The sequence below is a fragment of the Neolamprologus multifasciatus genome, chromosome 23 (genome assembly GCF_963576455.1).
Source record: "Neolamprologus multifasciatus chromosome 23, fNeoMul1.2, whole genome shotgun sequence".
NCBI classification, from domain to species: Eukaryota; Metazoa; Chordata; class Actinopteri; order Cichliformes; family Cichlidae; genus Neolamprologus; species Neolamprologus multifasciatus.
The window spans coordinates 7,894,825-7,920,895 of NC_140460.1; the positions used below are offsets into that span (position 1 = coordinate 7,894,825).

A 26,071-nucleotide genomic window follows, 5' to 3' on the forward strand; every position below is an offset into this window, starting at 1 on the left:
AAGAACAAGCCAGATTTCGCAGTGGCTGGTCATGCATAGAACAGATCTTCGTCTTGCGTACCATCATCAAACAGAGTTTGGAATACCAACAGCGCCTCTCAATTACTTTCGTCGATTTCACAAAGGCATTTGATAGTGTCCATCGAGATTCCCTCTGGAATTTTGCCCGGTCATATGGCATCCCTGAGCAGCTTGCCAAAATATTCCAAACTCTATACCTTCATTCCAGTTGCTGCATTCGCACAGAGGAGGGCTACATGGATTTCTTCACCATCGAGACCGGTGTGAGGCAAGGGTGTATCCTCTTTCCCTTCCTCTTCCTTTCTTGTCATAGACTTTGTTATGCGGAGTGCCATGGACCAAGATGGCTTTGGGATACCCTAGCATCCACCAACACGCCTGAATGACCTCGACTTCGCAGACATTGCTTTGTTGGCTGACATCCAGAAAAACATTACTACTATGACACCATGCTTGGAGCAAGAGGCAGCCAAGGTGGGCTTACGGATCAATGGAAACAAGACTAAGGTCATGAGGATAGGTTACGTGACGACACGGGACCCTATTACGGTAGGACTGCAGCCATTGGAGGAAGTGAATCAATTCACCTACCTGGGCAGCATCCTGGCAATTGATGGAGATGCTGAGAATGACGTTGTGTCGAATTGTAAAAGCAGGTGCGGTTTTTCAGTGGCTCCGGCGGACCTGGTCAACCTCAAATATCGATTTGGCGACGAAGATTCGCCTGCTCAACTCCATCGTTATACCTACCGCGATCTACGCTTGTGAGACGTGGAAAACATCAGCCAGAATCGCCAAAAGACTCAATGTGGCCCAGCAGCTATGGCTAAGACGGATCCTGGGGGTCTCCTACTGCGACCATGTCACCAACGAAGAAGTACACCGTCGAACTGCCACACGTCCCCTCCAGGACATTGTGACTGAGCGGCGTGTGCACTTTGGAGGCCATGTTCTACGTCAACCCCCACATTGACTGCCTAAGCTCGGCATCACATCGAACCCACCCCATGGAAGACGCAAACCAGGTGCCCCCAACATCAACAACCAAACGACCCTATTTGAGCAAGCACTTGTCAAAAATGGGAAGGAAAAACTCCCTTTTAACAGGAAGAAACCACCATGGCGTTATCAGAGTAATTTTCTCAGGTGTTGCAAAGGTACTCAAACCACAGAAGGCATCGCATTACTGATTTAACTGGTTTGGGTCGGTTGGGGGACAGGAAAAATCGCTGCACGTAGATAAAATGTGAGAAGAACAAGTGGCGCTGCTGCATTTAGTAATAGATATGAAATGGTTAGATCATTTTACACACACACTTACACATATATACATACGGTGCACACACTGGTCGCTGTCATTGGCCACTGTTAATTTCCTGCGACGCACATCACAGCACATGAAGACAGATAAGGATAAAGGATAAGAATCTAGACAGCCTTGTACGCCATGATTAATTTATTTCATATTCTGCTTGCCTAGAATAAATGTGCAGTTAATATTTTATATTCCTATGTCTTTCCTCATGATTCCAACATGATTATGAGGGAGACACATAGTCGGTGTGCATGTTTGGGAGGCGAGGGAGCGAGAGTGTGAAGGAGACAGAATGAAATCATACATTCTGTGAATCGCATTGTTAATACTCTTTGTGTCTGTGCAGTGTTGCTAATGTGACGTTTAAGTAATTGAAATTGAAAACAAAATTAGATTGAAAGAGACAATTAAATGGGAACAGGAGATGACTGGAGTAGAAGAAGACTCTGAGGAGAGAGGGAATCACAGCATTACCATATGTAGTTCAGTGTGGGGGAGGAAACAAGTCCTGACACAGTTTTTTTGTTTGTGCATCTAAACAATGCAAGAATAAATAGAATAAACCTATCTGTCTTTATTCTTTTCAGTTAATCAGCAAGAAAATAAACCATATAGTTTAGTATTGTAGATCATGTGAATTACTCTTTCGGCCTCAATAACAGGAATGCATACATACACAGCGATAAAGAGAGAGAGAGTTACAGATTTCATATAAATTAATAATACTACCCTTGAAATTATGTTATTGTTCATAATTGAAATCTTAAAATAAGCATGCTGAGAGGTCATTGGGTATTAATAGTATAATTTGCCAGATTCACAAAGCAATTGAAGACTCTCAAAAAGCTTCATGATTCTACACTAAAATTATATGATGGAAGTCCCACGCATGCCTCCCTTTGAAAGTGTATGTAGTCATTGTATTTCTGTGAATATACCGTATTTTTCGGACCATAAGGCGCACTGTCAATGAAGGGCTCTGTTTTCATACATAAGGCGCACCAGATTATAAGGCGCATTAGGCGAAATGAAACAGTCAGATGAATCAAACTTTACTCAACTCATTCTTCTTGCTTCCTCCTCTCCCGTATCATTGATTGATTAATTTTGAATTCTCTCGCAGCTGCTCTATTCCCATGTTGTTGCAGTATATTAATGACTAACCGTGTTTTGTGGATAGATTATCTCAGTTGTTCTCCTGGCTGAAGTTTGGTCCGTTTACCTGCCATGCAATTGCATTTCTCCCTAACCATCGGGAACCCTCACGTTAACTTTTGTCGAGTGGATAAAAGTTAGCGTTCATCCTCCAGCTTCACTATTTATGTTATGCTAACATAGCTGTGTCGCTAGTGATCACGTAGCACATCATTATAGACCAGCTAGTCCAACTTCAGTAACCCTACAAAAGTCACTGCTGTTTGTTTTTTTGTCTTCATTTATGTTGGAAGTGATAGCAGAGCTGTATGTTTTAATTCTTTCAAAAATCTCTCAGTCAGAACATGGTATATCATGTTTAGGTGGACACTAGCGAGCTAACTTCCTGCTAACTTCTAACTCCGTTAAATTTAATAATTTCAGTTTTCATGGATGGCTGGATGTTAAACTTAATTGTTACACCTGGTAAAGCAGCAACACTGATGATTTTATTAAAGATGAAAGGATTTAGACAGTTTTAACTCTCAGTGATGCCACAGTGTTCGTTTGACTTTGGGACCTGAAGCGGACAGAGTTTTGGACCCAGATTACTCCGCGAGGCTCCTGACTACTGTAGCTGTAATGCTCCGACAATCCACCAAACGATGCGGCTTCGTAGCTTACGAATGTCGTACTAAAACATATTTATGCACCACATAAAATCGGTTCGAGGTCAGTAAGCACAACCAGAATTCATACATAAGGCGCACTGTCGATTTTTGAGAAAATTAAAGGATTTTAAGTGCGCCTCATAGTCCAAAAAATATGGTACATACAAATGTCTCCACAGATTAATGCAGAGAAATATTTTATGGTGATGAAGTCAGCATGTTGCATTTGGACCTGCATGTCAAAAAAAAGCTGACCAGTTGACCCAGCCTCTCTTTGTGAGGGAAGTTTGGATGGAAACTCTTGATCTGAACTGGAATCATTAACCTGTGCTTCAAATCCCTGCTCTGCACCTGTAATGATGTTGAATATTAGAGTTAAAAAAAGGCATATTTCTGTATGAAAATGAATAGTCTCTTTAGTGTAGACAAAGACACATGTTCCTGCCTTTTTTCCTTTACATACTCTTGTCATATGGTTGCAGTAGGAGTAAAGGAGCAAGCGGCGATAATAGGAAGTAAGAGCCATAGGCTGATGGAAAAGTTAATTAGAGGCCAGGACAGTCATCTCCACCTTCTGACCCATTTCCACCCCTCCCATCATCTGCATCTGCATCTGTCATTCACATTCCCACGACTGCTAATGAGCGTATTCTGAGGCATACATTATGTCTGCAGCTGTACCTTTTTCCCGGCTTAGTGCAGCTCATCTGTTTTTTTTTTTCTCCATCAGAAAGAGCGAGCTATTCGTTCCCACCATGTCTCCAATTAGAATCCCCTCAATTCATGTTTCTATCATTTCTCCCTCTTCTCTCTATCCTCTTGTTTCTCTCATCTGCCGGTGTTGGAAGCAGGTTGTAAAACAGCGTGCCTTATCCAAATGGAGACGAGCCCTGCGGTCACCGTAGTTTTGTTACTGAGGCAGAGTCACATTATTCTCTTTAGTCTGCTTGTGTGTACGCTTATGTGTGTATATGTGTGTTTTGAGGCTGTGCATGACATTAGCCTCGCAGTCACAGGTAATGATCTCATATCCCCGTTGGTGACTGGAGGCACACAAGGAGAATTATATACACACACACACACACACACACACTGTGAAAGGGAAAGATGTGGAAAAGAGATTGGTATTGTAATGGTACTCTAATGGGTGACCTGACAAGTGCTTTTTCTTAATGTTATATCCCTCTCTCCCCCCTTCCTTTTTTCTCCCTCGCTCTCTTCTACAGGTGCATTTTCCCTCTTTGAGGAGCAGTGATATGGACACCAGGTGTGGTGACGCTAAGGTATGCATTCACTTCTGAGAGCACACACACTTGTGTGCTTTTAACACGTTATGAGAGGCGCTGCCCTCTCATCTTATTTGTTCAGTTCTACCTTTTATTCAGAAAGTTGACCAAAAATGTGACACTTTGAGAGAACGCTATGTACTGTGTAATACACTTAAGTGTCTGTGTGAATACAATACCCTGTGTGAAGCACTCAAATATCCTCAGTGAATGATAAAGTATGTCAGATGCACATACCATGTCTTGTTTACAGTTCTTTGTTTTGCATTTTGCTGCAAAGCTTATATTTGTTACCCTTTGTTATTGATTATGGAAAATGACTATTTTCAATTTACTGCTAACAGTAGAGTAAACTCATACTAAATGCTATAAACAAATTAGTACCCCAATGAAGCATCAGACATCCATGGATGTTGTTGTCTGGACTAAATGTGGTCAGCCACTCACAGTCTTTAAAAAGATGCCCCTTTGATTTTAAAGGTGGCAGTAAATGGAAAGGTAAAGAGTTTTGACAGAGACCTAAACAGAACTATAATTTCAACCATAAATTTATGCTTACACACAGTAATTTTTCATTGATTATAGGTCTGAAAGATTCCTAAATGGTACTAAGCTTTCAGAAATGGGTTAAACATTGTTTCAAAACTGAAATTTTAATATGTGTACAGATCACAACTAGTTGTTGTTTCTTATTTTGTTTGGTTGTGAATTGTTGTGATCTGATATCCACACAATGTCGGCTCCAGGTACACGTACAAATATTACTAATGGCAGCTTATCTTTTTTTCCAAATATGAAAAGTACATGTAAGTATTGTTCCCAAATGCTTAGATGGAGCAGTGGTGAAAAATCAGCCAAAGACACGGCGAAGAAATCATGTATTTAAGAACAACGTTCTATCATTTCCCATTTTTATCTCAACAAAAAATGCTGTTTATCAAACAATTTCTGATACATGAAACTGCAAATAAACACAGCACAGTGAAGGTGGTCCCCATCCTAAAACATTCCCCTCCCTCAGTACTCCACACATGCAGAGGAGTTCGACCTGGATAGTCAGCCAGCAAAATGTTAATGCGGACGGCTTTTCAATCTGACGCGATGATGCTGTGTTTAATGTGATCCATTGACTTTTCATGATTTTCATAGAGCTTTTAATCAGATACTTAATCGTTTATGAATGTGCTACAATACGATAATTCAAAGAACAGACACAGTTTGACATCTTCAAGAGAAGAATTCATGAAAAATAATCAAAGATAGATAAATCGCATCTGTTTTTTACATATTAATTTAGAAGTTTCAAAATATTTGGAAGCATAAAAATTAATAAGAAGAAGCAAAGCATAGAAGTTTTGAAATTAGGTTTTCACATGCTGTACCACACATAGGAATGTCTTTTTCTAAATATCTTTTCAGTGTCCTGCAAAAATGTCTCAATCCCTTTCACGTTTTTAACCAAATCTTTATTTTGTTTAGATGTCTGGACTCTTTTCAAGGAGCTGTTTCTGGGTTGGTGGTGGCAAATTTCCCAAAGGTCTGCCTCTGCAAAAAAAAAAAGAAAAAGGAAAAATGAATGACCCAAGAAAACCCAGAGGAAGGGAAAAAAAGTGTCATGAAGGCACCTTTTGCAAAAATCTGAGCCTGCTTTTGAAAAATTAGTTTTGGATGCTAACATTACACTTTATACTGACCCAGGTTATTTAGCTGGTGGCAATTTGAATATAGTTTCTTTTCTTTTTTTTTTTCTTTTTTTTTTTTTCGCCTGTCCCATTTGGTTCTTTAGCCATCAGAATTGTTGTCTGAAGACCAACAAGGATACCCAATGGATTTATTTTGCCAAATGGATCATCATGGCATTGCCGTATTGGTCCATTTGATCGACCTTTGTTTTTATTATTTATTTTATTTTCAGTTGTTACAGACGGGACAGACATGAGTGAGGGATAGGAAAGGGAGAAAGAAAGAGGAAGGAAAAGAAAAACAGAAGGGGAGAGGGACAGTGAGAAAGGGGGGAAGAAAAAATATCTCCGGGATCACCTGTTGAGAGAAAAAGAATAGAAAACAAGCAAAAAAAACAAAACAAAGCAACATACTATACACAACACCATCGCATTAATCTAGCTAAGTGTAAACAGCAGTAAATACTAAATATTGAATGTTGTTGTGCAGCACGCAGGACAGACAGCGCACAATGTGCTTTGAAGTAGCAGCCAAGAAAGGTGTGATTTAAGTCTACAAACAGTGAACACCCATGTGCACACCTGTGTGGATCGGCGCGCTTGTATTCAAATGGTTTCCCCATGTAATGGTCTGCTAGAGGATGTAGAGAGCCATAGCCCCGTCCCCCAGGGCATGAAGCAGGCATGGAGGAGATCCAGGCCCCAGACATCCAGAGGCCCCAGAGTGCAAGAGCCCAAGGAGGACCACCGGAGGGGCATCCGTTTGAATATAGTTTCAATCAGACAAATTATACTTGCTGTTCGATTTAGGTGGATTCTTTAGCTTTGAATCCACCTGCTATCAGATTAGATGTTTTTTTTTCTCTTCTTGCAGCCTCTCACTCCCCTCAGACACACAATGATGCCCTTATATTCCTGGCTCTCAATTTTTCTATTTATACCCACTGAGATGAGCAATGAGCCCCAGGCATCCCTCACTCACTAACCAAAGTACGCGTTGACTCACACTGGCACAGAAACACAATTTCTCCCTGAAACACAAGTATACACGTGTTTTGAGTTAAAGTTGAGGTGGAGGGTACAGAGTTTTATCAGCTGTGTATCTGGCCATATCTACTAAAGTAATGCAGTTAGCAATAGTGTGTAGCCTCAGAAAACACAGAGGGCTGGAGTTCCTGCTGTGTCCTTGCTTTCAGCATTGTGCTTCACAGCATCAAAAGGAAAAGGCATTCTAAAAACCAATACCATTTTCTATTCTGCAATTTTTTTAAACCTGCCTAGGTTTGTAAACATGAAAATGCTAAAAAATAAAAGAGACAAGGCAGTCTTGGCAGAGCCATCAAGAGTGTTTTCTTTACTGTCACAAAGCACAATATTTGTATTTTTTTTTTTTAATTCAACAGTGTAAGCAAATTTTATATTAATCTATAAAGTCACTTGACATTTTTTCTGAATCTGACACACAGAAAAGAGTGAGAAAGACACTGTGAGGTTAATACCAGTGCTATAAAGGAAACCTGTTCTGAAGTGTGTGCCTAGTAATTAACTCCAGCAATCAAAAAGCAATTAGCAGCAAACCATTAACCTGTTGTTTTTTTTGTGACCTCAACTAAAAGGTGTGTTTATCACATTAAATACACGCCTGCATGCCTACATCTGCACATGTCCAGACATACTGGACAAGCTATCAAGCACAGAGGGAAGCAAAGAAAGCTTGAGTACTACTGTGTAACTGAACCAGTAAAAATGAATGAAGACAACATCCATGAGACTCAGCCTATTCTGCATTATTTACAATATCGAGCATGCACTAAAACTGTTGTCAGCTTGACTATCCAAACTTCACCTGTTATAATAGGATACTCACTAACAAGTGAGCATTTTAACTCTCTTTTTTTTTTTTTTTTTACATATATTTGCTCATTGTCAGTATTTAAAAAGGCATCAAAAAATGTAAAAAAAACATAAATTAGTATTTTATATTTATCAGAAACTACATTAAAAACACTATCTATAAATGTGCTTTTGTTTTTGTGTGTATATTAGAAATATTTGAGATAACAGACAGCAGTAGACACATTGCCAGTATAGGAGAATGTCTGACTAGCAGGTGCTTAATATGTTTGCTCCATATTCAGTTAGAAATCAAATAAAAGGCTTTTTCTTGAATAATTTTCTGTGAACACAAATAAACAGAAAAATAAATCAGAGCTGCAAAACAGTCTACAAAACTGATGGAAATTAAAGCTTCACTGACAACTTAATTCATGGACAAAACACATCAGCTCATGCTAATGTTGCTGGTAATGTTATCACCACTGTGCCTGTCACTTAAAATCCTGTTAATCTTTTCCTGCTAATAACCTTCTTTAATTACTTCCCAGGCCCAAATTATGTTCCTATTATGATACATATATACATTCATATAATATTTAAGCATGGGGTTTGTGTATTTCTATGCTTGTTTTCTCATTTTTTGAAGACTCTAATGCAGGGGTGTCAAACATAAGGCCCAGGGGCCAAAGTCGGCCTGCCAAAGACTCCAATCTGGCCCACTTAACAACTTTAGAATATATGAAGTACATATATTTTTAACTTTTAACTGTCTTTTCACATGTTTTGCAGCTGTTCCTATTGATAAAGCCGCCCACCACCACCACCACGAGTAAAACTGGTGAATTGGTATCAATCCATAACATAACATTAGTATCACAGATATAAACTAATCTGAAAACCTGGTTTAGGGTGTCTAGACTGAAAGTAAAGTGAGTTTAGGATGGTGGTAGGGCTCATAGCTGTTATTATAGAGGGATGGGATACCCTTCCCCCCCCCCCCCCCCCCCCCCCCCTCGTTCAAGGTAGCTAGAGGGCATCTATGTGTGTAGATTCCCATGTCTGTATATGCAAATGTTTTAATGAAACATGATGAAATATGATGGAAGCTTTCAGAGGCAGAAGCCCTCAGTGTTACACATCCTGATAAAAGCATTAATGTGTGACATTTCTGCCTCACGTTGTTGTGTTTAACCCCCTGCAGGTTGGTGCACATGCACAGACGCGCTCACACACAAACCAAATCATCCCAAGTCAACTACTCGAGTCAACCTTGTTCTGTTGTTGAGAGTGCATGAGAATACATACGAGCCACTCACCCAGCTTTGAGGTCACTGCCCCAAGTGCTCAGATTACCACAGGCACCACCGGTCACTTCACCTTCCACTTCTTGTCAAGCTCCTCTCTCAACCACTCTAGGGGGCATTTCCCATTTTGATACTCTGCACAGATGTTCGTGTATACTATACCAGCCACTTTATTATAGCGTTCCATGTTTGCCTTGCCTACTGGCATCGTGCACCTTGCTGTTATGTGCTGAATTATCTTAAGGGTATCTTTGCACCGCCTGCACCTGGGGTCTCTTCAGTGGACCCCAGGTGGTAGACCCCAGCCTCTGTTGATCTCATGCTCAGAGCTTGTTTCTATGCTGCCATGGTTAGTGCCTCTGCGCTGTTTTTCAGTCCTACCAACCATTAGTAGGATATTTCTATAACAGTCAATATATATATTCCTTTCTGATCTATTTTCCATCTCAAAAAGCCATCTCTCCTCATCTCCACATGCTCTTTTCCTCCCTTCACATCTGTCAGGTGTTTGATATCCTGATACATCTGAGTTATTGAAGAGTGGCATGCTTTGATAGCTGCAGTTGAACTGTGATATTTCATCTTCAGAAGGGGGTCTAGTGTCATATCTCCATGCCATCAACCTCTGCTATCCCTCTATCCCTCTCACTTTTTAGTTCCTTCTTTCTGACACACACACTCGCGCGCACACAACTCTGGATGTGTGTCAAAATACAGGAGAGTTGATGAGATAGGTCATTGTATCCTTGTGTGTACGTTTGGCTCATCACTTAATCTTGTCTTGTTGAGACCCATCTTGTGTAGATGGGTCTCTCAAATTCACCTCCAGACATATTGATGCCTTGTCAGAGGAGACTGTGTCATTCATAGGTGTCAAGTGATTGTAACGGTTTTATTGTATAGTCATGTGACCACAGTGGGCATATTTGATTGCAGTATAGAGGTACAAGACTTCGAACACATGGCTACAATTGGCTCTTTAACAAGTGAAACAACTTGTGTTCAGCAGACACATAAATAATAATCACTCAACTCATTTTCTGTTGGGTTGGGTTATTCCATCTCGATTGTAGTGCATCTATAACTGACACCACTGACATCACATCTCTGTTGAGTTGTGATAAGATATGGTTTGACCTTCTAAGCAGAAATTTCCCCAGTCACAGCTTATGTTTAACCCTGAATCTGAATTATAGCAGGTCAACATGTTAGAGGCCTCAAGGTTCTACCCAAGCTTTTGCTGAACTGACTGTCCATAGTACCACTGTACTGTGTAGCGTTTACATCAGTTCTGCTCTGCAGAACTATGCTCAGGCAATTAGAGAGCTGCTTTTGTTGCCTTTAACGAGTTTGACCAGTTTTGCTGATAATATGCACAAATTTCCATTCTTTCTGCGCTTCATTTTTTTCTTTCCCTTTTTTTTTTTTTTTTTGCTCTCTGTCCCTATTTTTCTTTTTTCCTCTCCTATCTCCTTCTTTGTCCCCTTGCTGAATATGTGTGAATTAGAGAAATCCTAATCCTCTGAAATAAATATTCTTTTTGAACAGTACACTGGAGCTGACCGTCAGATCGTATCCATCTGGACATTCCCATGGATTACCCTAAAAGAGTTGTATGTGTCCACGGGAATGAGTGGTTATGTGTGTGAGTGTGTGACAGGTGTTAGTGGAAGGTGAGAAAGCTATCTACTGTTTTAGCAACATCCAGTGTTTGGGTGTAGCAGGGTACACTACAAGTCAAATGAATTTAGAATACAAAATATGAATCAAAGTTACAATCTAAATATCTAGTAATTAACAGACAGTTACATTCTTCAATCAACAGAGTACATGAAGTTATTACTTTTTAAAGTCTGCTGTTATCATAAAGAATACTTATAGTTTAGTTGAATGCAGGTCTAATTATCTATTGCTACTGCACCTACTTATACTGTCTACTATTGACATGCAGTGACTTTTGCAAGCTGAAAGAAATACTGTTCTCCAACTGTTTGACAAAATATACTGAACCAGATTAAAAAAAATTGTGTTGCCTGTCTTTTGTTCTTCTATATAAGCTGTGATGAGTTTGAAAGGTGAAGCCAATTAGGAACCTTAAACCTGTATTCTGTTCAATGGCCAGTAACCTTTTGATATTTTTATTTTAAGATGAATTTTTGTAAGGCAGCAAAGTGAAAACAAAATTTTCTGTGGAACTATAAATTCAGTTGAATTCTTATCTCGTCTGCTGGTTTTTATGGGAACTTGGTGCTATGTAAACGCTAATCAAAACATCGCCATTAGATAAACTCTTTTTTTGGCATCAGTGTAGTACACATTTCAAAGTGTTAAATATGTTGTTCACTTTGAGCAATCTGACTCAATACATTAAAGATAGCATTTAAATGAATATATTCTGTAATATGTACTGAAATACATTTTAAAGTAACACTCCCAGCACTTCCCACATGAGGAATTATCTGTTCAACCAAGCTGAGACAGACGGACAGAGACTGAGAGCAGAGAAAGGTAAGCGAGAGAAGAGATACTGAGGGAGGATGATACGGCAAAACGGGCAGAGATACTGAAGTGTGGGAAGGAGATAGAGAGGAGGGCTCTGCATAGATAGAGAGAGCTGACTACGGTTAGCACAGGGAGCGAAAGGATGATGTTAGGAGAGAGTGGTGAGGCACTGCATGAAGTTATATGATGGGGTGAAAAGTTTAGGGAGAAATGTGAGGTGGAGAAGGAGTATTTATTATTCAAATGAGGTTTAGAAGCACAGGAGTAGATTTATGAACAATGTAAATATGTCCCTGTGAACTTCATGAGAGCTACTAACATTTTACCCATTTTATAACCACAAAGCTTGCACGATATTGAGTCACTCAGCATCACATTGTCACTCCTGGTCAAATGTCAGTATCTCTTGGCTTGAAGATCTAACCAGTAATCATAGAAAGAACATGAAGGATTGATAGTAATGAGACAAAAAATAAATGACAAAAAACCCCGAAATCAAAACACAGGGCGTCGCGTTCATGGGGATGTGTTACTTGAGGTTTCTGTGAGATGATGAAATACGATTGACATCCCTTTTAGAAGCTAAAACTTGCACAGTGGCTATAAAAAAACAACTGTGGACGGTGATAACATTTATATTTGTGTGTATATATATATATATATATATATATATATATATATATATATATATATATATATTAGGGGTGGGGGAAAAAATCGATACTGTGTAGTATCGTGATATTTTGTTTGCTAATAATGTATCGATACAGGGACAGCAGAAATCGATATTTTGTTACAAAAAGGTTTTTGTGCTCTGACTTCAGAGCATGTTGATCCTTTTTCTGAGCAAGAATCCTGACATTCCTTCACTGTCCAAATGTGTTTAACTTTTTTTTGGCAGCAATAAACATGACAGTTTACTTATTTTAATTTAAGACATGTTTTATTTAATTAAGTTTAAAACTTTTTTATTTAATGTAAAATTATATTTTGTTTTAATTTACTTTCAAATTCTTCAGTTGCTGAATGGGCTGCATAGTTTTCATATTGCATAGTTCAGAATAGCTATAATTGTACCAGATGGTTGCGTTCAGTTAAGTTGGACTAGACTGTAATACAAACCGTTCAGTTTGTCAGCAATAAAACTGAAATGAGAGAAAGACTGAGTGCGAGACTTTGTTATTAGATAAAATGAATATTGATAAAGTTTACCTTTATGTACAGAATCTGAATATCGCAAAATATTTTAAAAAATTGCAATAATATCGTATCGTGTGTTAAGTATTGTGATAATATCGTATCGTGGGATGTATGGTGATTCCCACCTCTAATAAATATATATATATATATATATATATATATATATATATATATATATGTCTTCTTTTAGGAGACTCTTCTGTTACCATCATATCTGTACCTTTGTTCTGGCCTAATTTAGATTATTAATGCTAGTCGCTGCTAGTCTCACACTAGTCTGAACACACCTTAAGTAATGGCTCTAGTTATAATTTGAGAGTAATCCAATCGTTCTTTGTTGATCTAACAGATAAAGCAGTCCTCTCTATTTCTTCACTTTCTCACACAGTTAGATCCAAAAATATTAGAAGAGATTTTTCTTTATCTGGGGAGACCATTAATTTGCATGTTTTGAAGAAAACTTTGAAATAATCCAAAAGGATATAGAATTTATTGCACTTGAATAAATATATGTGTTAGTATATGTGTAAATCTATGTGTAGGCATTGGTGGGGTATATATCTCTTTTCAAAGGAACAGTGATATTAAGAACTAAGGGAAGAAGAGTGAAGAAGTCTGAAGCTAAATTGTTATTCTAAGCAAAAAGGACTTTTTCTGCATCTGATCCTGGCCTGACTGAAGTTTTCTAAGGGGTATGCGTCTGGGTGAAAAAAAACTTTGTGAAAACTGCACCAGTTCTATCCGAAGCACAGTCAAGCAAACCAGAAGTTACCCACAATATCATGTGTATAACCCTTTTGCAGAGATAGAAAAGCACATTTGAAAGTCCTGTAAAGAGAAGACTACCCAGTAATGATTTCCTGGGATAAGCAGCAGTCGCTAAAGTCCTTCTCAGGAGGTGAAACAAAGGCCAAACCCTATTTAACTGTTCTAGTGACAGTAGATAATTGGAAAAGTTTGTTAATGAATTGGAACAGAAGGGTACAGCAATGGAAGGCTTTCTTTACAGAGATTAACAGGAGAAACAATGATGCTGCAAGATACACTATGTGGGAAAAATATTGGTCCACACCTTTTAATCTTTGAGTTGAGGGGCTTTCAATCCAATGGCCACAGATGTATAAAATTAAGCACCTAGCCATGCAGTCTGCTCTGACAACCATAGTGACTGGGTTGTTCAAAAGAGCTTATTGAATCTGAATGCGGTACTGTAAGAGGATGTCACTGCTGCACGTCTTCCCTTCCAGATATTCCTCGAGTGGCTGTAAGTGGTATTATAGCAAAGTGGAATTGTTTAGGAACCACAGACACTCAACCACAAAGTGATAGAACATATAAAATTACAGAGGAGGGCTGCTGACTGCTGAGGCACACGATGCGTAAAGGTCGCCAACACTTTGATGACTTTTGAGTTCCAAAACTCTTATAGCGTTAACATCAACACAGAAATTGGGCACCGTGAGCTTCGTCGCATGGGTGTCCATGTCTAAGCATGCTGTTGGAAACATTCACCTTCACTGGATGGATTACATTCTGAATGCTCTGCCATTTGCTTTGTTTCTATGTGATGTAGGTTCATATTTATGCTGAGTATCATGGAACTGGCAGTCCCCTGATCATTCTCTGAACTGGGTTACTTTGATAAAAGCTAGCATTATTTGTATTGCAAGAATGTTTTCGAAACATGGCAAGATCATGCTACGCATGACGTGTGAAGTGGCAAAAACTAATGCTAAGATGTCTGGAAAAAATACTTTTATACCTTTTTGTTTATTCCTAAGTAGTATTTTTAACATAATCCACACTATGCTTGTGTCATACTCTTACATTAAAATAAAGACCTCTATCTTTGTTTGAACACGGAAGAGATTTTAAATGGAGGAGTGCCGAGTGTCTTCCAGTGTTTGCAGAGATCAGAGGAATCGTGTCCGTGCTGAAGCTCCTAAACTCCCCACAGAAGCGCAACACATTTGAGAGTAGGGGATGATTTAAGGCCAGAGACTGGGGGAGAAAGAGAGAAGATGAGGTGCAGGAATAAAAAAGTAAAAGGGAAGGATTAAATGAGGACAGGCTGCACAAGATTAAGGCTTATGGGAGACTGGAGGAAAATCATGCAACTGAAAAATATGATTCAGTCAGCTCAGTATAGTTGCATCACTCTTATAATTACATTTTTTTTGTCAGTCTTATACTAATTAATCAACAACATTAAGGAAGATGTGTTTTCTGTCCTTAGGACACTTTTCTTTCATTTCTTCAAAACTTTGAACTTGAACTTGAAAACTTTAAGTGTGTGCTCCCACTCTCTGAGCAGGAAGGTTAGACACCAATGTGAATCTGCAAAGTGCATGACTCAGAAATGATTTGGGCTGCATGACTTAACTGTGGGTGGTTAACCAATCAATAGTCTGTGCTGAATGACTGGTTGATGACTGGCTGGTGCATTCATGTTTCGGTGAGTGGGTTTTGTATGCCAGCAATACTTGGTGTGCAGAAAAAGAGTTGATGTGTGATGATGGTGAATTTTGGACAGTACAGTCATCTTAAAACTTGCCTCTAAGCTACATCCAGTGCTGTCTGTCCCAACAGCGATGCAGCCTCTCCATTCACAAGGACTTTGTTTCCACGTGTCTTCATTTTAAACCTAAATCCACCAGTAAGCTCCTCCTCCACACTTATCCACTTTTTTTCTTTCTTTTTTTGTGGTCATTATAGTTCTGTAATAGACATTTTTAAATCCTTCACCATCACCCAGTGCTTCTCCTTTTCTCCTCTTCACTCCTACCTCCCATCTCCCCTTACTCCTTGAAAGCTGGAAATCAGGACAGTTCAGCAGCGGAGGGGTTAAGATGAACCCAGCCTTGTGATTGGCTGCAGGCCGGCGGTCTGAACCAGCCTACAGATAGAGGTAACCAGGCAACCTCAGAGAGAGAGGGAGAGGAAAGAAGAGGGGGGCATAGGACCGAGGAGCGGAGAAAAAAAAAGCGCTGAAAGAAGCCTGGCATAGTTTTGTGAGGATTGTGGGAAAAGATGTAACGAAGCTCGCACGCGCTCTCTCCGGCATGGAAAACTGGATTACTCTCCCTGCTGAAACACACTGTGGATGTCTGAATAAACCAGGAGGGGATTCACGGGAATGAATGGAGACTAAAGCCTTTTCTGAAAATGGGAACTAACTGTGCTCTTTTTCGCAGTAGTGCAAAGGTAAGTGCGTCAACGCAAACAGCCCGAATGGAAATGAACAGAACAAGTGGCAAATTTCGTCCTGTGCGTAAGGTCCTGCCAGCGTGTACTTTTTAGATCGCTGTGTGATAGTTGAATGTGATCAGAAGCCTGTGGATTCTGTGTGCTCTGCCACTGACACTGCAATGAATTATCTATTGCTGCTGCTGCTGGTGCATCGGGATTTTAGCGCATGTATGTATGTGTGTGTTTGTGTGTGTGTGTGTGTGTGGATTGAGGCTTGTGGGGGGAGTGACCCTCTCAGAGATAGTAGAGGGAGGCTGTGTGTGTGCTGTAAGGCGGGAGGGAAGACAGCGGTTTGGTGCATTTGGCGTGTGTAGTTTTACGGGGCGTCCCCACACTCGGAGATTCCGCAACAGATTTACGCGCTTAACGACTATAAAGTGTCGAAACCATAAGTTTTATTCCTTTCTCTCTCTGAAACACACGTGTTTCCTACCCCACTGGGGCAAAATTTGACATAGGAGTGCCCTGACTTTATAGTTACCGTATTATACTTTGTGGGATTTTTCTTGAAGATAGCTTTTTTACGTGTCTCTTGTGACCTTACTGTGATTGACTCTTTTTTTTTTTTTAAATAAACAAGTTTATAAAAAAAACTTTTTAATTCTCTTCTGATGTTTCTGATGTATTGGCGTTTGTCCGAGGTTTTAGAGGGCTGTCTCACAATAGGAGGGGTATAAAATGTACTGAAACGCAAAACATGATGAGATTCTGTTGATGAAGTGAAAGTGTAGAAATCTATGCAATGGTGTGTGAGCTACAGATGGTCCGCAATCACTAGGTTTTGTTTGATAGGGTAAGAGAGAGGGCGACAGATCCAGGGGAGGAGAGTTGAATGGGCAACCCGGTCAGGTTGCTTTGGGGGGGCCCAGGATCCGCTGCAGCTAAAAGCCGCATTAATCATGAAGCCGTGGCGCTCTGCAGACCCTCACTCTCTTCTCTCTCCCTGTCTGGCGCACAAGCCGCATCAGCTTTATATACATCGTAGTGTATTGCTTAGATGTAGCTCGTGTAACTGGTTTATGCCATCGTGAATACTTGTTTTATACCTATGTTTCAGATTATATTTTTCTTGCGATACAGTCATTGGGGATATGGTAACATCAGTGCGTCATGGTTGGTCCAACCCAAGCACATCTCCGTGTATATGTGTTTACCCAACAACTGCTCTTTTATTGTCAGGTGCTGTCAGTTTACTTGAGTATTTTGAATTTATGGTGCTCTGCTGTACTGCATTTCAGATGGAAACACTTCACCTATTATGCCACTCCTGATACCTGTTGTTAGTTCTACAGTACTCACAGATAAAATGCCCACACCAGCCCAGTGCCAATTTTTAAATAAAACTTGCGCCATGCTACTTTTAGCTCTAAACGTTTGAGTGACAGACTATTTTACTGGAGTTACTCGATTTGAGTAAAGTATTTGGATACTTTTTCCTCTTCTGCCAAACAGACCTCCTACTTCTGCCTGTATAGACCCAGCTGGCGACTCCAGGTTGTCATAGAAACCCTCAGAGTATTGTGAGGAAACTCAAAGAAAACACTGTTGAAGGCTCTCTTTCTTCCTCTTTCAATTCTCAGCTCCGTCTGTCCCATGTACAGCCTCCCTTTTGCCTATTCTCAGTCACTTTTCACAACCCAGGCTGCCTCCTGCAATTTTAGTTTTTATGTGTACTCGATAACGGTAGACAACGCTCCTGAATGAATGTTGGATTAAATCTTAAAGAGAAAAGGGTTCTCTAAGTTTATGTAGTCTTGAAGTCATGAAATCTTTGGAAGCTGGAGCTTACTGTTCTGTTCCTAAAGCGTCTCACTGCCTTTGTAAAAGCTGGCTTGTAGCTGATGTTGTATCTCAGTTGGAAAACCTTCTTTTCACCCCATTGTTTTGTGATCTACAGAAACTCTAGCGACACCATGTAAATCACTGCATAAAATCACAAACTGTCGGAAAATGAAGCACCATCTAAAAAGGATTGCAATGAGCTCAAGGTTTTGCTTTAACTGTGCATCGTGTGAAGTTTAAATGGTATGACTGCTATCACAGAGAAATGTTGAGGCCTTTGTGAAGACCTGGCTGTTTGCTAATCACTGAGCTTTAGTTCAAATACAACTTAATTTGCTTTTAGCTGCAGGCGTGTAGACCACAAACTTTTTGTGTTGGCCAAAGAATAATACATAGTGAGGTATTTTTTAATTAGTTATGTTTCACATTATTACACTGAAGCACCATCACGAGAGGTGAAAGGAGTAAAGGTAATATAGCATACAGTATGTTAGTCCATTTGTTCTTTGTAATGAACAGAGTTTGACTTATAATTCACGTTGTTGCCTTTTTTGCCGAGGCACCCCAGTGACACTTGTTGCTATGGATACAATTCAACATCACAATAAAGTGACAGCCTATTCAAGTTACCTGCTGGATGTGACAGAGGCTGTGTGTGTCTCAGTGGCATTTTGTTAAATTAGCTGTGGTGAAAACAATGAGCTGGCAGCTGCAGTGGAATTATACTTGTGCATGTAGATAACTAACATTCATCAAGTTCCCTGCCTTCATTATTTTCTTTTTCTGTTTGACCTGGAAACTTGAGGGGAGTGTCTTTTTCCCCCCCAGCTTTATAGCTTATGTCACAACACAAAATAATTCCCAATTCTATATCGTCTTTAGGACTAGTTCATACTCAGGTTTAGTTACTCTTGGGTCTATTTTGAACCAGTGTGTTTAAAAAGGGACAGTTTCATTAGAATTTAAGATTGTGTAGTAGTAAAATTAATATGCATGTACTAGTTTGGTCTGCTTCCTAGGCAGATATCCCAAAAACAAATATATTATTCAGTTCAAAGGTGAAATTGTGGAAATGAAATTTGTGTTTGACCTTTCCCAAAGCAATGCCAGCTTTTACACACAGCTCTTCTTCAAGTCTTTTTGTCTATTGCCAAAGCAAACAGTTTTCCTTTGATAGCTTTTAGACTCTCTAAAACACCCCAGATGGGACTTGAAGCCACAGTCTCTCTCTTAGGAAGCCACTGCCTTGCAATTAATGCATTACGGTCACTGAAGCTTTTCTGCCTGTAGAACTGTAAATTAAGTCAAGTCCATCGGAGTATCTCAGTGCAGAAAGCCAGGTTTGATTTCCTTACACTATGAGCTTCTAATATTATGTTTGAAAGAACTTTAAGACGAACTCCTCCCTTTTTCTTAGATTTAAACCGCTGTCAAAAGTATAATCTTAAATAAAATAAAACCTTGCTCATTCTTATATTTACTTTTCTGTGGTATATTAAACAGGTGGCAACATGTTAAGTAAGGGTATTTTTTCAGTAGGGCTTCCACTGTTTCACATGGAGGGAGGGGGGAGAATTGAGTGGCTCTTGGCTGGGTGCCCTTCTCATTGATCCACTTTCTGCATGTGTGTGTGTGTGTGATCGCAGTCTCATATAATTAGCATTGAGAATATCTTTACAGCCCACTGGGACTCTATGTGTACGTATGTACCCTATTTCTTGCCATTTATTAGCTATGAAGAAAACTGAGAGTGTGTTTGTGTCTGGCAAATCAATATCCACCCAGACAAACACATTTTTAAGCCGTATGTGCACAAAGCTGTCATTACCACCAATCATGACTACCTTTTGAACGCAAACAGCCACACTAAAGCACATTACACGCATGCACACCCCCACAGAGGGCCTGTGAGTGAGCAGGGCAGTCCATCCAGAGGTTCAGATCAAGCTGCCAACTAATCTGCCTCTGCAGTCTGTAATCTTCTTAAAACACTCGCAATCTGTCCACAGCACTGGGATTAGCATCTGCAGAGACAACAATGCACTTTCACTGTCCTTATATTTGACCACAAAAAGACTGCTTTATGGGTTTAGCATCCTCTGCTTTGCTCTGAAATGGGATCAGTAGGAAAAAAGAATGCTGTCTGTTATTTCCGCTTTTTACTTGTATGGGTGGATTGTACCTGTTACAGGTCAGTTGGCATAATGCATATCCGTAGGCTTAGAATTTTTTTTCACACCAATAGCTTGCTGTGGGGAAATAAAGACACATTTTCTTTGTAAAACTGACCTGTTTTAAAGTGCACAAGGAAAGTTTGTAGTCCAGGATGAACCACAGAGGACTCACTCCTACAGACCAACAAAACATATTCTGCTTTAAAAAAAACTGAACAACCATGCTATTAACCTTTTTTGATGAATCTTATCAAGTTCTTTTCAACCCTTCTTTATTATTAATTCGTCCTTTCTCAATCTGTTTTTGATTTTGCATCCCTGCCCTTTTCAGGGTCTACCCTATCTCTGTCTGTATTTCATTATTTCTCCTTCCCTCTCTCTCCCTCCATCAGTCTCTTTCTGTAGCATAGCTTCAGGGATCCTCTTGTTTCAGATAAGGATGCTGATTATGGAACTAAGGCTCTTCAGTTCCTCTTTTTTCCCTGCTCACATTCACATCAACATTAGCATTTCTCAGCATCATTATCACATTGAATCCCCCCCGTCCTTGATTTACACATCGGTCCTCCTTTTCTTTTTCCAGCGAGTGCCACTTTGGGGTAAAATCACAAAGGTGTTCACTTTGTTAATGAGTTTTAACAGCAAACAAAAGCACTTTATAGGAGGCATTTTCAGGAGGTGAAGACACACATACACATGGGGGCGCGGGCACACACACAGACTGAAGTCACAGCACATTAACACTTCAATTAATTCAGCGCCTTACATTCTAATTTCCACAGAAGTCAAGATCCCTGACCACCCCCTTCCCTCAAACCACACACACACACTCACAGCAGTGATGTACGGTGCTCTATGCCTCAGCAGACCCCAGCCGTATTACATGCGCCTTATGACATTTTAGGTGCCGGAGAGAGCACAACAAACAAAGTATCGCAAATTACATTTTAATTTGCGATCCTTTGCCTTTTATTCAGGCATATACAAAGGAGCAGAGATGCTTCGTTTTGTACAATATTCTTTATTCAAATAATACAATAGATAATGAATGCGTCTATGGTGTGAAGGGAGCATGGGAGTGGGCCCTTAGATTTGCTGAGGGGGGTTGCAAGTGACTCTTCCCTGTGGATCGGCTCCACTGGCTTCCACACTCACTGGGAGACTGCAACAAAGTTAGAGAAAGAAATAGACAAAGACAGGAGTGGAAAGATGTTTTCCTCAGAGGATTGCCTCTTTGTATTTCTCCTCCTATTTCTTTCTCTCTTTTTCCCTTCTCATGATTTCTCTCCATCTGCGCTTTTCTGTTGCTGCTCACTAATGAATTTTTAACCGTCCCATGATTCTCCCCTTTGTCTCTCTCTTACTGTTGGTGTTTGTAAAGATTAGGCGTAATTCAATATCCATCATCATACACCGTCTCCTCCATGGAATTCACAGTGATGTTTCATAGCATGTTTACTTACTAAAGCAGGAAGCTGTGTAGTAGCATGTAAAGGTGCTATATCCTGTCTGACCCTGTCTGAAAGACAAAGTGCTGGTAACCTAATTAAATTCCTCGTAGGACATGTTAGGATTGCTTTGCGTGCTAAACATCTGTTCTAAGTAGATGAAATGGGAGGTAGAGTCTGGCATCTGTGTCTAGGACAGAAGAGTTGTTTCTGGGTTGGAACCGTAGCACTGGCTGCTTCCCTGGAGCACCTAGTGCCTGGCTCATATAGTGCTTGCTGGGCTTAGAGGAGAGGGTGGGTGGGTGCCCAGATGCTCCTGCGTTCAGCCCGCAGAGCTAAAACTGAAGTATGCTGCCACACTAGCATATACTCATGCGTGCCACACATGCACCTCCTGCTTCAGCTCATGGAGCTCAGCACTTCAGCTTCACAAAAACACATTTGTAAACACTGAATGGAGTCTTATCTAGTTTCATGGATCATGAAATCTGCTCAACCCATAAACCAGGTTCAGTTTCATTTCAGGTGGAGGCATAAAAATGATCAAAATTGGATTTGGATTTTGCATACAGTATTAATTTCACAGCAGGAAAACTGCTCCATTGTTTTTTTTAATGTCTTTTTCTCACTTATGTGTTGTACTTATAGCCAATCTTTTGCAAAAATCGTTTCAGTTCGTAGATACTACTCAATAGGAAAACTCATAAAAAAAATCATGATAACAGACAAAATGTTTATTCATGAAAAAAAATTAACTGAAGCATCAAAGAAAAGAAGCTCAGAGGAGGTTAAGGTGAAGCTTAAATGATTCTGCAGAGCTGTGAGTGGTCATTTAATTGCAGAGCTTTAACGGTTTATCCTCTGTGCTGACTCATCAACAACTTGTACATCTAAGAACAAACAGACTTGTAGAAAATGTGGATATACACTGCTATCGGCTACTTTTTCATTTTGTAATGAAAAAAAGTTGTTTGAGGGGTTTGCAATGTTGACAATGTGTACAAAAATAAAATGAAGTCCTGTGCAAACAACCTTAGGTTAATTGCAAATGTAGAGTGAAAATGTTGCAGTTATGGGATATTTTGCAGGATTTGCCTTCGTGCTCTCAGGTGGTTTCTCTAAAAGCTAGTTCTGCCTGTTTTGTGTCAGTTGAACAGAGCGGATGGATGGATGGAAAGGTAGGTCAGAATGTGACTTAAAAATATGTTCGCGTTTAACCCTTTCATGCATGAATTATGACGACCTCAATCAGGATTTTTATTCATCTCTATGCACGAAATTCATTTTTCAAACACGTATTTTTCAAAGAGTTTTTTACATGTCTACTTAAGTGGACAACACTGGCTGACCAGTGGGTGACAGGGTATGGAGTGACACATCAGTGTCCAATGTAGTGGTTTATGTGCAAGTATACCATCAACACTGACACAAATACAAGAAAACAGCTGTCCGCTGTAGTGACCACTATGAGTAAAAGGGTTAATAAGTGTCTGTAAGATGTAAAATGCTTATTTTTGTAACATTGACTATATACATTTAACAAAATGTGGCCTATTTTGAGACAGACTGTTAGATTAAGCTAACTGGGAGCCTCACGGGAGAGTGAACTTATAGAAAGATTTTATAATCAGCCGTCTCTTATACTCACTGCCACATTCAGAGCAGATCAGACCAGGCAGCGGCTGATTTCTATCAGAGGCCTGCTCTTTAACATCTATTAATTAGATCTGATTTAAATGTACGGCTTCTTTCTTTTTTTTAGAAATATTTTTGCCTTGATTCCTGAGCACGCATGCACCAGTTCCAAAACTGAACCCACTAAGCCCCCACTTCACCATTACAAATCCCAATTTAATCCATGCATGCTGCTTTTCTTTTTGCTCATCAACCAGGCACACGCACATACACACACACACACACACACACACACACACACACACACACACACACACGCACAGAGTGGGGGGCGAAACCAGAGTATAACTAAAGAAGTAGGGTAAATTTAAAACAATACTGGTGTCAGTAGAGGGTATATTGTGCCAATAATGATCGCAAAGAATCACTGCATGTTTTATGCTGCTTTTTCTTGTGTTGATCTTTGCATACTACTGTAGTTCATTATAATGACTTGAACTGAAATAGGGCATCATGTGACAGAATCATAGCGTGTGGCTACTCTTAGGCCTTTAAGGTTTGCCACGCCATTAGGATTGTCTTGGTGGCTTCAAGTTTTGGAGATTTGCAGCATGCATATCACTGAGCCTGTAAAAGGCAGTTTATATTTTATTGCAAAAAGAAAGCGGAGCTCGATAATGTAGAAATCTTTTATTTTTTTGAGATATCACACTTGGCACCACCCACGGACGCTAACCCAGTGGTGCTAATTAATCAGTTCTTCTTTGCCGCTCAGTCAGAATTTCTTCAGTTTAAATGTAAATCCAAATAGATCAAATGTTCCAGAAAGATGGAAAAAAATTGAGCAGTCATGTAAAAATAGTAAGTGGAAATCTTTATTTTAGACAGATTAGATATATAGACAAGCAAACATTTCATCTGATCAAACAAATGATGTTTAAAAATAGACATTTTGAATTGATTTGAATTATTTAAGTAACTAAAAATGACATTTCATACATTTGGAAAAATAAGTTCACCTGTGCAGTTTTTGCACCTTCAAATCTAAATCATAAGGAATCCAGATCAGAGGTCAAGGATGTGTGATGTGTGTAGTGTTATTATGCTAAGATCTAAAGATCTCCAACATATTTGGAAGAAACCATTCCCTTGTAAGAACGTTTGGCAGATTTAGTAGTGCAGTTTTGTTGATTGACTGTAAATATTACAGTTGTTGGTATCAAAATACATGGATCTGCAGTAAGGGTGGGTAACCTTACAGTTCTGCCCCATGTAAATAAGACTAAACTTTCGTACTTAACAAACGCTAAGCAAAGGCTTGAGTAGTTGTGACACAATTACATCTGTCCTCTATCCCAAAAGATTTTCATACAATCTTTTTGACAGTTTCTCACCCCTAATTTGCAATTGAATTACATAAAATTTGACCCGCAGGGCTGGCGTGCAATAAAAAAGCCCTTGCTGTCCTAAAAAGAACAGCTTGTCGTCAAACTGACGTGGAACATTTATGAAAGACCGGGTCTTTGGGAATAACGTACTTTAACCAGATAAATAAAAGAGAGATTCGATTTGCCACAATAACAGTAAACAAAAAGAGCTTTTCAGGGGATGATCCTCATCTGTATGAAGATTTAAATTGAACTGGAAGTTGACCTTTTAACAGTATGAAGATCTTAAGTACTGTTGAAACCCAATGTAATAGCTCAAGAAAAAAAGGCACAGATTTGAACCTCATGTACATATTTTGAGGGAGTGTGAGGGAGTCACAGTGTGTGAATGTGTGTGTGAATGGGTGGATGACTGGATATGTAAAGCGCTTTAGGGACTAGTAAAGCACTATATAAATACAGGCCATTTACCATTTAAAACACACAGTTTATGAAACTGTAGTGTAGAAAGCTAAGAATGTTAAAGACTGGTCAGTGTCTGGATCTGAGCCATACTATGTTATTGTATTCAAGTAGATCACCTTTGCTTTACACCACTGTATCAAAGCAGATTTAATGTTGACTGGACAGACCAGCAAGCAGCACCCAGACTGTAATCTGTGCACTGTGGGAGAGAAATAAGTAAGAGATGTTTTGTTCCATCTCTGTGAGTGATCACTTTACATGTAAATATATCCCCAATCACAGCACGGCTATAAACTTTAACTAGAGCGAACAGTGATATTGTCAGACAGTATTGGCACACACACACACAAAAAAAGAAATTCAGTAGAGTATACTTTTTATAGTTGCAGCATTGTGACTATTATATTATGTTCATTAGGTATAATTTATAGTTCACAAACAATGCAGTAATGCATGGTTACACCTTTATCTTTATTTGTGTCTTTAAGTACCCCAAAAAGTATCCTGTACATAAGATTTATTACTTTTATTATGATCTATAAAGCTGCTAATTCCCTTGTACGTGGAACATCAGCCCCCTTTCTAATGACTAAACATTATCCCTCCAATACCACAATTTGCACTTTATCCACTTTTAAATGTTGTTTACAGGCATTCGTGTAAGAGGATTTGACCCACAGACACATAAATACACATTAGAGATGAAATGACGCAGTACTCACTTGACTGCTGAAATTTACAGCTCAAATCAGCTTATAGCCAGTTAGTATGGCTTTGTGCTTTTGAATAAGCTGTGGTTTAGTATTAGTGACTGTGTGCAAATTCATTACAAGCATTTACAATAAATGAAAACAAAGGTGCAGTCTTAATTTATGAAAGCTAAAAGAATTTAATTCTCCATAAAGCAGTTTTTAAAAAACTGCAAGCCAGGAGACCCTAAAAAAAGTCTGACGGGAGGAGCTTTGATATTATATCAACT

General features: G+C 39.5%; 1 protein-coding gene across 8 annotated transcripts in view; it reads left to right on the plus strand.

The window, feature by feature from the left end:
- The window catches only part of dab1a (DAB adaptor protein 1a), a 233,661-nt gene that overhangs the window by 134,809 nt on the left and 72,781 nt on the right, over positions 1 to 26,071 (plus strand). For 7 of the 8 annotated variants that reach the window (XM_085152580.1, XM_085152585.1, XM_085152584.1 and 4 more), the window contains one exon: positions 4,368 to 4,424. The gene's annotated coding sequence lies outside the window, so the exon portion shown is untranslated. Of the gene's footprint in view, positions 1 to 4,367; positions 4,425 to 13,117; positions 16,156 to 26,071 lie in introns of those variants that run through there. The other variant, XM_085152581.1, reaches the window with a different exon arrangement.